The following is a 13,337-nucleotide window of genomic DNA, read 5'->3' as shown; positions in this document are numbered from 1 at the left end:
AGTTAATGCTATAGTATCCCTTGAAGATGCTGGTAGGATTTCCCCTTCTTCTACTGTTTTCTCTTTGTTTTCTACTATACAAAGTCTAATCTGGGACAGAAAAGATCCATTCTTTATAGGACATATCAGGGCACATACAGGATTGCCTGGAGCCCTTAGTTTGGGCAATGAGTTAGCAGATAAATCTACACATGACATACATATTTTCTCCACAATAGAAGAAGCTATAAATTTTCATAAAAGGTTCCATGTCAATGCTAATACTTTACAAAAACGTTTTAAAATAACTAAAGAACAAGCCCGACATATAATAAAACAATGTCAAAATTGTGTGACATTTTTACCACAAGTTAATCTTGGAGTCAATCCTAGAGGACTGATACCTAACCATATTTGGCAGATGGACATCACACAATTGCTAAAATTTAGAAAATTAAAATATTTACATGTTACAGTTGATACTTCTTCTGGATTTCTGATGGGCTCCCTTCATGCCGGAGAAAAAACTAAAGATGTTATAGCTCATTGCTTACAAAATTTTGCCACTGTGGGCGTTCCAAAACAGTTAAAAACCGATAATGGTCCTGGTTATACGTCCACCTCTTTTAAACAATTTTGCTCATCATTTGGCATTACTCACATAACAGGAATTCCATACAATCCACAAGGACAAGGCATAGTTGAAAGAGCTCATCAAACTATTAAAATGTACTTATTAAAACAAAAGGAGGGAATTGGAAAGGGGTATATATCCCCCAAAGATAAGCTTAAAATAACCCTTTTTACTCTAAACTTTTTAAATTTGGATTCATCAGGGCTTAGTGCTGCGGAAAGACATTTGTATCCAAAAAATGTACATAAGCCTAAGGTACTTTGGAAAGATATTCTAACAGGACAATGGAAAGGTCCTGACCCAGTGATAGTCTGGAGTCGGGGCTCTGTTTGTGTTTTTCCACAGGAAGAACAGCAGCCGATTTGGATTCCAGAGAGACTAACTAAAACAGTTCCTACAGACCAAAAGGAAGATGATTCCACTCAAATCCATAACAGCTGATATCCAGATCTCCAGCTTGGCTATTCTTACATCTGCGACAGTGATTAACCAGGATGTTTTTTTTCAATATCTATTTTATTATTGCTTTTTCCCACATCATAAAGTTCTATTTTATTTTTGAGCTCATACAGACCTAGGTTAATGTTTTTTCTGATCAGTTTTATATTTTGACTGTGGAGTTTTTGAACATTGCAATGGAGATTTCACCTAGGTAAAGCTACAAGGCCTTTACTATTGTCTTATGTGTTATATGTTACGTGTGCACACTTCTGTTTTGTGTTGTATGTCTGTATGTGCGTATGTCCATATATCACATATGAGGGGCGCTCATGCACATGGATCCAAAAAAAATTTTTTTATTATTATTCACGTGATTTTAATAGTTTAATTTAATTTGGGTAAACAGCTGTTGAGGATTGTTCTAATATATGAACAAATAGAAGGTTAACAAATCTGTTTGTTTACTTTCACCTTTCCTTTTCATTATATTTAATAATTCTGTTCAGGATAATGTAAATTGTTCTAAATATTGTTTTCTTAGTACCTGTTGAAATGTTACATATTTTTTTTTAGCATCATTGTCAAAATTCCTATTTTCATCCCAGTGCCGGTGAAGACAAAGAAAAAACCAAACTACAACTTCTTCGAGAGTTATCACAACAAACCGTGTAAGCTGATACATCAATGATTTATAACTCAACAAGTAATGCTCAATCAATGAGTCGATTTATTTTGGAAGGATATGGACATATTGATAGATTCCTCTGCTTTGAACTGCTTACAAAACTTGCCTGGACTATGTATCACTTGTATGCTTTGTGATCTATTTGTTGATGCAGCGAATTATGGTAGTGCTAGCGTATCTTTGCTGATGTGTCACCAGTGATGTAATTTTTCCTAGGAGCCGTTAATTGACTTGGTGTCATGACATTTCTGTATCCTCCTCCCTTCTACTAGTGATGGTCTAATTTTGGGGGCCAACAGAGGTGAGGCAAAGAACCTCACCCCCCCCACTGGTACACAGGCCTATCCACAAGTATGGCTATATGCTGGACCGGTAGTCAGTGACGGGTATGATCCAATTGCAGTGGTATCAACCTAAGACAGGAGGCTGACGCCTAAAGGTCAGTTTTCCGATGACGGGTAAGAACCATATGTTGAATTGGACAAACCTAACAGGCACGGTCCCTAGCCAGATTGCTTGTTACTTAAACAGAAGGGGGGAGATGCTAAGAGCCAAGTATATGATGCATGGCATTTTTGGTCGAAAGGTGACGCCAGCTAGCCATTGAGATGATATGATTGTGTTAAGATTTGCATTCATATGGATATTGGACTCCTGCTGTTCACCTAGGCCGGCTACGGGACTCCTGGAGAGTTCCCATTGGTTGGGGAAGTACAGTAGGAGGGAGTTCCGGGGGAGGAGCTCTCTCTGGATCCGGGAGGAGGCTGCGTGGGTGGAAAAAAATCTTCCCGGGCTGTACCGGACATTGGCGGCAGTTTCAAAAAATAAACTTTGTTCCTGCTTGAGTGGCTCGTGATTTTGTGCCCAGCCAGACTGCGGCACCAAATTATGTACTCTTGGCATGTAAAAGCAACTCTACCTCCATCTGGGAGCCAAAACTGATTCCTCTGGTATAATGATAAAGCCTTTCCTGTTAAGGTAGTCAATTGACATAAAAAGACTGAAGTGCTAGGGTGTATAAGATAAAGCTGTCCTGATGGAATTCTTCCTTCACTAAGAGCAAGCACATTCAGGCCTGTAGGGTCAGGCTTTGTAAAGATAAAAAATACAAATTCACCATGTAACTTAAAGAAGGGGATGTCATTTTTATTTCTCTTAGTTATAGCTCTGTGATTCATACTATAGGTATAGCACAATATAATGGCCAATGATGTAGAGAGATTAATTCCATTCTGGATCAGGGCATCCTATTTTCTGCGGGTATCATCTCCAAGTTTGTATGTTAGATGTACCTTTTACAAGTCATCCTAATGTTCTGTGAGGTCAGCAGCCTCTTCTTGGTATGGTATGTAAGAAAAAGAGTAGATGTCACAGTAGTGCCATCACTACTACATGTCTTTTGCTGTTAAGTGCAGACTGAATTGATGGGACGTTATGATGTGTCCCATGTTAGTGAATAGAGCCATCAATTAGGGGAGTTTTATGAGACTCTATGGAAAGGGCAAGCATGGCCACACATGGAACATAGGCATGTTCCAGTCACTATAAATGACTTCCTTTTACAGAGATGAAAAGAGCCAAAGTAGTCAAATATCCTGCTAAATGTAATGTATACACTGGAGGGATAGTTTCATATCAAGGGCCTAATGACAGTTTCTTATTGGAAAAATGAACTAACACCAGCAGCAGTAACTGGGTCAGTAACCAGTGAGTGAAAAAACATACCGTCTGGTTTAACAATAGCCACCATTCATTCCTGTGCCTGTTATACCACTCATAGGGTGGCTGATGAGGTAGCTGACTAAAATCCTCTAGTTGAATCATTTTGTGTACTTGGTTGTATAGAACTTCTGAGTAGGATGGAATCTGTTGATCTTTATTATGCTATATAATATTCCTTCGACTTCATGAGTACTTCTCCTAACCATTCTATTCCTTCTTCCAGTCTCTGATAATGAGGAGCTGAAATTTTAATTGTTTGATGTGAGCCATTTTTTTTTTTACTGTAAATTTCTGAAAGTCATCCTAAGAGTGAGTTACCACCATATCTTGGAGTCACATTTTAACACTTGATTTAATTCTATACAATGTAGAAGTACTTTCATATTTATAAGTTCTCCTTTAAAGGAGGAACTTGCTTTTTCATCATTATAAAGGAAGTGTAGGAGTTGGGTGAACGCAGTGGGGTAGAGGGGGGTCTACTTCCTCAGGCTAAGAAGATCAAGGGAAGTGGTTTTTGAGGATTTACCGATACTATGTCTCAGGGTTTAACACCTTCTTGTGGTATGTGACTTGTAGGTTTGATAATACAACCAACATGGGATTTGAGGTCCTCAAGAATGAAATTTTGGAACTCTTCAAAACTTTTGGAGCTCCACTTTTCTGCCCTGTATTTGGAAGAAATAAGATTCTCTTAATGTGACCAAAGAGGCTTTCTGTCTTTCACACTTTTCCTTTAATTGCCGAGTAATCAAACTCTTGTTTTTATTTTTTTAAATTGAAGCATCTATTGTCCCTAGCAACTGGTTTCTCAGTATTTCTTCCAATATGTCTGTAGTATGATACATTTCACCTCCAAGTCACATGTAATTTCACAAGTATATCATCTCAACTTACCACCTTTAAACCTCTAACAATTGCATAGCTACCATAGCAGGTGACCAGAAAGTTTACAAGTTCCAAAAAACGTTTTTTTTTTTTTTTTTTTTTTTATAATTGACTCGTCAGACCATTTCTGGCAATAACTTTCATAGTTCTGATACTCTTGGACACAGACTGTTAAAATATCTGTGTTCATGGAGTTTAATGGAAAGGGGTTCAGAAACAATATTTGAAGTGAAATAAAGGAAGAAGAGTAGGACAGGGGAGGAGTTGTACTGAAATGTAGCAGTTAAAATGAAACCTGACCTGATCTCACTGAATCTGGGAGCATTCTGCTGTTGCTGCAATTTAGGTAAACTGCATGAATACTGGCAGTCTTGCATAGATGGCTGCCTCCTCAGACATAGTGTCTTCATGAAAGCAGATTCTCCTGGTAGGATGCTGGGGAGAGACTCCCCTGTGATTTCTCAGTAGGCAATAGTTCTGGAAACCAAGGTATGAGTGCCTTCCTCTGAAGGGCAGATCTGGATAGTGTTCCACAACAGAGATTTAGATTCTAATATACACTTACACTCCATGATGAGCACCAATATATGCCTCTTTAAATCTAGTCTACAAATCGTCCCTTAGAAATCACTAATGGTTTCTACATGCTGATCACTAAATTATGAGACTTATTTAAATCTATAATTAATTGCTACAGAATGAAGGTATATTTTCTTCCCTGTTTCCCTGTTTATTTTTAGGATCTTCCTCTCAGATCTTTAAATTCAGGCTTACTTAACTGCACATCCCCTAACCAGGTTTCTCAGGTTTTGATGTTTTCAGTGTTGTCTTAGTATCACTTAGCTGTCATGAGTGTACTCACTTACACACACACTTCCTGTTTGCATGATATTATATGGCATATAACTTTAAATAGCTTTTGCATGGCATTTCTGTATATCAGAGAATGAATGCAGGCAAAATACATTGCTATGATAATCTAATGACTTTTGAAGGGTTAGCACTTTATTTTTATTAACTTCTTTAGTTATTCAACTTAATTCACTTTCTCAATAACATTTCTAAGATTTACACTAACATATTTGTAGAGAAACAATAACAGATGATATTCAGGATGAAAAAGACCAAATTGCCTTGGATATTCACTATGGACTTCAATGAAAACTCCACCTTTTTATAGTTAGGGAAATTATTCCTTGATAATGGTGATAAATGAAAATGGAAAGACTTAACTTATTTTTAGAGAATATTGTTATGGTTTCATCATTTTGCTGCCAGAGAACACAACTTTAATTTTTCTGAAAAACATTTTCTTGCAGTTCCATGTATATAATTGACCAATATACCTATATTCCTTGAGGGTTGAATCTCTGAATCCATGTTTGTGTTTCATAAACATTTTAATAAGATGATATAGAATATTACAAATGAGGTATTATATGTTAGAATCATTCATAACCCTTTAAAATGTTAAAATGATATAATATGAAATCCATAATGTTAATTTTAATTTTAAGAAATAAAAATACACAGACAGATTATTATTTCTCTATTGAGCTGCAGGACTTATATGTTTCTCTTGCTAACAGTTCCATCATGTCTGCTGCAATGGGCACTGTTCACATTGTCTTGCACAGGCAAAGGAGACTTCGCATTCCTCTAAACCATGAGAAAAACTTTTCTGATCATGTGAAAAAGATAAAATATAAAAGTACTTTGAATTTTAAAGCAGTTAGAAATACTTCAAAATTAACACAGTTGGTAGAAATTTGACCTATTATAAAGCAATAGGTATAGAGTCTCACATTAAAGGGGTGGAGAAATGAACAAATTGATAAAGTTTAATTAGGAAAGCATGATTTAGGAAATGGAAAAAAAATAAATTAAGAAATTTTACTAAAGTTGAGTAACCTGAACATCTCTGTGAAAATAAAAAATAAGACTCAAAATATTTTCTCTGATTGGTTGAGTTAGTAATCTCCTTGTTAGGTATCCCATTGGTCAAATGACCTACTCATTGAACTCTGGCCCTCTTACATTGATGAGTTTGGAATGACAAGGCAAATTGTACTGTATATTATATATATTTCCATTGTCAAGATATAAATAAACTCTAAAAATTTCAAATTTCCAGCAGTATCTTTAGTACTACAGTGACAAAAATGCTCACATTTTTATATGGTGTAATTAAAGTTAACTGTGCCAAAAGATGTAAAATGGATTTAAAAAAAAAAAAAAAAAACTGTTGCTTTATAAAACAAAGAGTTACAAAATTAATATATTTGCAGTGAAATCTAATTGCATGAAAATTGATAAACCATTAAATGCTAACAAAGAGAAGGTGGGAAACTTAAATTACTAACATCCATGATGAAAAAAAATATTACAATGGACACTACAGAAATATAAAAGATTTTTAGAAATTTTTTTGAAAATTTGTACTCCATTAAAATGGAAAATATCAAAGGCATAAAGAAATTTCTAGAGGCATATGATATGCCTAAACTAAATCAGGATGATATACACAATTAAAACTAATCAATTTAAAGCAAGGAAATAGAGGAAGCTATCAAAAGCCTACCAATCAAAAAAGCCCAGAACTGGATGGATACACAACTGAGTTCTACAGGAACTTTAAAGAAGAACTAATACCAATACTTGTCAAACTATTTCATAAAGTAGAGAAAGAGGGAACACTTTCAAACACATTCTATGAGGTCAATATCACCCTGATTCCAAAACAAGACAATGACACATTAAAGAAAGAAAACTTCACACCAATATGTTAAGTGAAATTCTCAATAAAATTCTGGTAAATTGAATACAAAAACATATCAAAAAGATAGTGCAACACCATCAAGTGGAATTCATCCCAGGAATGCAATGTTGGTTCAACAAATGGAAACCAAAAAATGTAATTTATTACATCAGTAGACTCAAAAATAAAAATCATGTGATCATCTCAATAGATGTTGATAAAGTATTTGATAAAATACTACATCCTTTCATGTTCAAAATGCTAGAAAAACTAGGGATGGATAACAGGAACACACTTCAACATTGTAAAGGCTATCTATCTAAGGTCCAGACCAACATCATTCTACATGGAGAAAAAAAATGAAAGCATTTTTTTAAAAAACTGGAACAAAACAGGGATGCCCTCTTTCTCCACTTCTATTTAACATAGTTCTTGAAATTCTAGCCAGAGCAATCAGACAGATAAAAGAAATTAAAGGGATACAGATAGGTAAAAAGAACTCAAATTATCTCTATTTGCAGAGGATATGATTCTATACCTAGAAGACACAAAACATTCCGCCAGGTATCTCCTAGAAGTAATAAATAAACTCAATAAAGTAGCGGGATATGAAATCAACACTCATAATTCAAAAGCATTTCTGTACATCAGTGACAAATCCACAGACAGAGAAACTATAAAAATCACACCATTTATAATAGCCTCAAAAATAAAAATAAAATATTTGGGAATAAATATAACCAAAGATGTAAAAGAACTCTACAATGAAAGCTACAACACACTAAAGAAAGAAATTAAAGAAGACCTTTAAAGATGTAAAGATCTACCTTCTTCTTGGATAGGCAGAATTAATATTGTCAAAATGACCATACTACCAAAAGTACTATACAGATTCAATGCAATCACAATCAAAATCCCAATGGCATTCCTTATAGAAATAGAAAAAGCAATCATGAAATTCATACGGAAAAATGAGAGACCCAGAATAGCCAAAGCAATCCTTAGCAAGAAGAGTGAAGCTGGTGGCATTAATATTCCAGACTTAAATCTATACTCCAGAGCAATAGTAACAAAAACAGCATGGTATGGGCACCAGAATAGACCTGTAGACCAATAGTACAGCATAGAAGACACCGAATCTAACCCACATAACTATAATTATCTTATATTAGACAAAAGTGCCAAAAATGTAAATTTGAGAAAAGATAGCCTCTTCAACAAAGAATGCTGGGAAAGCTGGAAATGCACATGTAACAAAATGAAATTAAACCTCTATCTCCCACCATGCACAAAACACAACTCAAAGTGGATCAAGGATGTAGGAATTAAACCAGAGACCTTGTGCCTAATGGAACAAAGTAGGTCCAAATCTCCATCATGTTGGATTAAGTCCCAACTTTCTTAATAAGACTCCTGTAGCACAAAAATCAAAACCAAGAATCAATAAATGTGATGGATTCTAACTAAAATGCTTCTTCTCAGCAAAAGAAACAATCATGTGGCTGGGGATGTGGCTCAAGCGGTAGCATGCTCGCCTGGCATGCGTGCGGCCCGGGTTCAATCCTCAGCACCACATAGAAACAAAGATGTTGTGTCTGCCAAAAACTAAAAAAATAAATATTAAAAAATCTCTCTCTCTCTCTCTCTCTCTCTCTCTCTCTCTCTCTCTCTCTCTCTCTCTCAAAAAAAAAAAAAAAAAAAGAAAGAAAAAGAAAGAAAAAAAAATGAAACAATCAGTGAGGTGAATAGAGAGCCTACAGAATAGGAGCAAATGTTTACCACAAGCACATCAGATAGAGCACTAATCTCTAGGATATATAAAGCACTCAAAAACCTTAACACCAAAGAAACAAATAACCCAATCAATAAATGGGCCAGGGAACTAAACAGACATTTCTCAGAAGAGGATATAAAATCAATCAACAAACATATGAAAAAATGTTCAACATTTCTAACAATTGGAGAAATGCAAATCAAAATTACTATAAGATTTTATCTCACTCCAGTCAAAATAGCAACTATCAAGAATACAAACAACAATAAGTGTTAGGGAGGATGTTGGAAAAAAGGCACACTCATACATTGATGATGGGACTGCACATTTGTGCAGCCAATATAGAAAGAGAGTTGGAGATTCCTTGGAACACTTGGAATGGAACCGCCATTTTACCCAGTCATCTCACTCCTTGGTATATACCCAAAGGACTTAAAAACAGCATATTACAGGGACACAGCCATATCAGTGTTTATGGCAGCATAATTCACAATAGCTAAATTATGAAACCAACCTAGATGCCGTTCAGTAGATTAATGGATATGGAAACTTTGGTATATATACACAATGGAACATTACTCAGCATTAAAAGAGAATAAAATCAAGGCATTTGCTGGTAAATGGATGAAGTAGGAGCATATAATGCTAAGTGAAGAAAGTCAATCCCCCCAAAAATCAAAGGCTGAATGTTTTCTGAGATATGAGGATGCTGACTCATAATGTCAATGGTGGTGGGAGCATGGGAGGAATAAAGGAATTTAGATAGGGCAAAGGGGAGTGAGGGAAGAGGAGGGGGCAAGGGAGTAGGAATGATTGTGGAATGAGTTAGACATCATTACCTAAGTACATGTATGAAGACACAAATATTGTGAAAATATTTTTTGTATAATCATTAACTTGAAAAATTGTGCCCTATATGTGTAATATGAAATGAATTGCATTCTGCATTCATGTATAACAAATTAGAATAAATAAATAATTAAATTTTAAAAAATAAATAAAAAGAGATGGTTTCTTATTTTCAATTGACTAAGGTATAAAATAATTTTTAATAGATAGCAGAAGCCATTGTTATTACAAATAATAAATAATTATAATTATTAACATTTTGATGGGTTTGTATATGCCAGAAACTACCCTAACAGTTTTATATCTGCTTACTATACATTGTACCTATTTAATTGTTTCAACATCACAATATTTCTTGTATATAAGTATTGTTGTTTTCCGTAGAATAAATAATGAACCTGAAGAAAAAGAGTAAACTGTTTTACTAATTTACCAAACTCATATATAAGTGTATATACACATACATATACATATATAAAATACATGGTATTAATATCTTCCTATTATTTATTTATTTATTTATTTATTTATTTTTGCTCTCTTTTTTCTCTTATTCCTCAGAGGAAACATCTAGAGCCTTGGAATTTCCACAATTATAGGGGTTTCTTCACAATCAACCCTGGAGATGACACTTGATAGCTTATGCTAAAATGTTGACCTACAGTGGACATCTAGATAGTCTGTGGCTGAAGATATAATTCAGGATTGGTGAATCTGTCCTGGGTAATGAATCATTTTACTATATTAGGAACAATGTATAAAAAGATAGTCTGATTTTTATATGTTTCAAAAAGAAAACTCATAATGTTTCTTGTTTTGAATAACATGGAGAAACTTTTTAATTTTATGTATTACCTACCCCCAGCACCCATAGCCAGAGTGCCAAGCTTGGCATTTATGAGCATCCATCCTCGTCTTTGAAGGCATCAAAAGAATATAGGTGCAATGGGACAAGACTTAGTTGACAAAAATATTCATCTCTTAGGATTCCTTCCAGAAATTCAAAAAGAACCTATTTTCACCTGGAAGCATATTACATACCCAGGGAAAGTCTGTTACTGCTTTCTTCACCTGGAAGAAAGAAAAACTAACAAACAAAATGAAACAAATGGAAACTAAGATCAAACAAAAAAGTAACTTTGAAGGCTAAACCTGTCTTTAAGTATTCCTTTGTACTTTCACTGCACATAGGTGATATCAGTACTAAAAAGTCCCTAAATCACATTCATATAATTAAAGGGCTTAAAAGCTTACAAAATATCTTAATTTAAAATATTATGCTGAATTTTTTATAATTAGTACCTTTGGTTAAATTATGCAGAAGGATTGCTTTGCACTTTTGTGCTTTTTTCTCAAATAGATGTATGATTTTACCATAATTTAGCTATGATTGTGGATATAATGTTTTCTCATGTCCTTCTGAGTCCAAAGAGATTGCATAGTTTAACGTTTTTTTTTTTCACTTATTGTTTTTGCATTTCTGTGACCCAAATATCCAAGAAGAACAATTTAGAGGAGGGAAAGTTTATTTTGGGGCTCAGAGTTTCAGTGGTCTCAGTCCATTGATATCTTGACTCCATTGCTCTGGGCTCAAGATGAGAAAGGACTCAGGGGAGGAGAATTGCTCAGCTAATGGTGGGATCAGGAGTCAGGGGGTAGGTCAAGTGGCCACAGGGAAGATGCACCCTTCTAGGCCATACCTCCAGTGACCCACATGCTCCAGCTATGCCCAACTGCCTACATTTACTACCCAGTTAGTCCATTTGAATTAGAATAAACTGATTAGATCACAGCTCTCATAATTTAATAATTTATCTCTGAATATTTTTGCATTAACACAAGCATTTAGGAGACACCTTATATTCAAACAATAACACCTGCATAGGATATATCTCTATTGTTCTCTGCAGTGAAATTTTGGCTGGTTCAATTCACATATCTATAGAAGATATGAAATAAACAAAGATGCACAGCAGACAAGGAAAAAAAAGATGACAAGAAAGAATATATGCAAAATACTTTATTAAAATTGGAAATTGCATTTATTCAAGGAACTACTAAAGCTGTAGCAAACACAAGGGAGAAAATTCAGTCAACATACAAAGATTTGAGAGGAGTTTTCATCCTAATAATATTGTTTCACTCTTATCAAAATTAATTCAGCATAAGAATCCAAATGAATCAATAGTAGGTACCCAACTTGAAATGAGGTGATTGCTTTAAATGATTTCCAATACATCACATCTTATTATATTAAGATATGACAGATTATGCTGTGATTCATTGGGTTACATGATATCATTTTGAATGTAACTCCAAGTCTATCTAATATAAGATGATGAATCAGGAAATAAAATGACAAGGACTCATTTACTTCTTGGATCTAAATTAGATTTTTCTGTCCACACAAAAGGAAGTAAGGGATCCAAAATGGCTTCCAGGAGTGCTGTCTCATTCATGTCAATGAACAATCACCAACCACTCTCCCTAGTTCATTATGGGTAGAAAGTTCTCTGCCTCTGTAAGAACCAAGTAAATGAGATTGCTTCTCTGAGAATAACTTATATCTGGCTTTCTACCCATTAAATGTAACTTTGATACTGTCAGAAGCATTCTCTCCTATGTGGGGAATCAGAAATTGACTACAGTTAAAAATTATTGCATAATTTAAGAATACCATGCAGACCTGTTGTGATTCTATTATAATATATATTAAATGAGGAAGTGCATTTAATAAGCATGTATAAGAAGGTATAATAATCATAGCATAACCAAGCAAAATGTAATTTAGTATATATTCTGTAATATAAATACAGGAAATAAGAACTGCAAAAAAACATTTTTTTTTTCATTAAGAGGGGGAAAAAACATGTTTTATCTAGTTTAAAACTGACTCTTGTCAGGGATAATGAATCTCAATTTTGTTTCAACACAGTAACACTAAGTCTTATCACCAGAAAATGCTCCATTTTATTGTAAAGGAGACCAAGAACTGTCACTCCAAGATAGGGTATCATGCTATGTTAGTTATTTTAAATTGAAGAAAATTAGCATATGTTAGAATCAGACTTTCCTCCAATATCTCTTCATCTGTTTAAAGTTTCCACACTCAAAGAAGAAAACAATTACCTTTGGGTCCTTTCCTGAGTTTCCATTACCTAAACTCATTATTGTGGGAAGAAATACTGATATCTGTCAACCCACTTACACAGATTTGTCACACATCAATGTCCTCTATTTTGGTCCCAGAGATAAGCATTTACAAACTATCTTCCATTCTACAGCCCCAAAAGACTGTCCCAGACCCTTATGTTTTCCAAGCCCATGAAGTTCCCCTAAAAATGATTTATCACCCCTCAAAATTACCTAGATTCCTTCTCTCCCTCTTCTGGAGACTTAGAAATATATAAGCTTTTGAATGATTTTGTAATGTTGGTGATTGCACCCTGTGGCTGTGTCTAGCTAGGCTCTTAGTACATTTACATGCACCTCCATTTAATCAATCTTTGGCAATTTACTCCAACAAACTTTCAGAGGGAAGATGGGACATTTCTCTTAACTTCTACAATTTCCTATGTCAAAATAGAATAATCTTAAAGAACATAAATTC

This window comes from Marmota flaviventris, chromosome 8 (assembly GCF_047511675.1).
Source record: "Marmota flaviventris isolate mMarFla1 chromosome 8, mMarFla1.hap1, whole genome shotgun sequence".
Taxonomy (NCBI): Eukaryota; Metazoa; Chordata; class Mammalia; order Rodentia; family Sciuridae; genus Marmota; species Marmota flaviventris.
Note: the sequence above shows the minus strand (reverse complement) of the source record.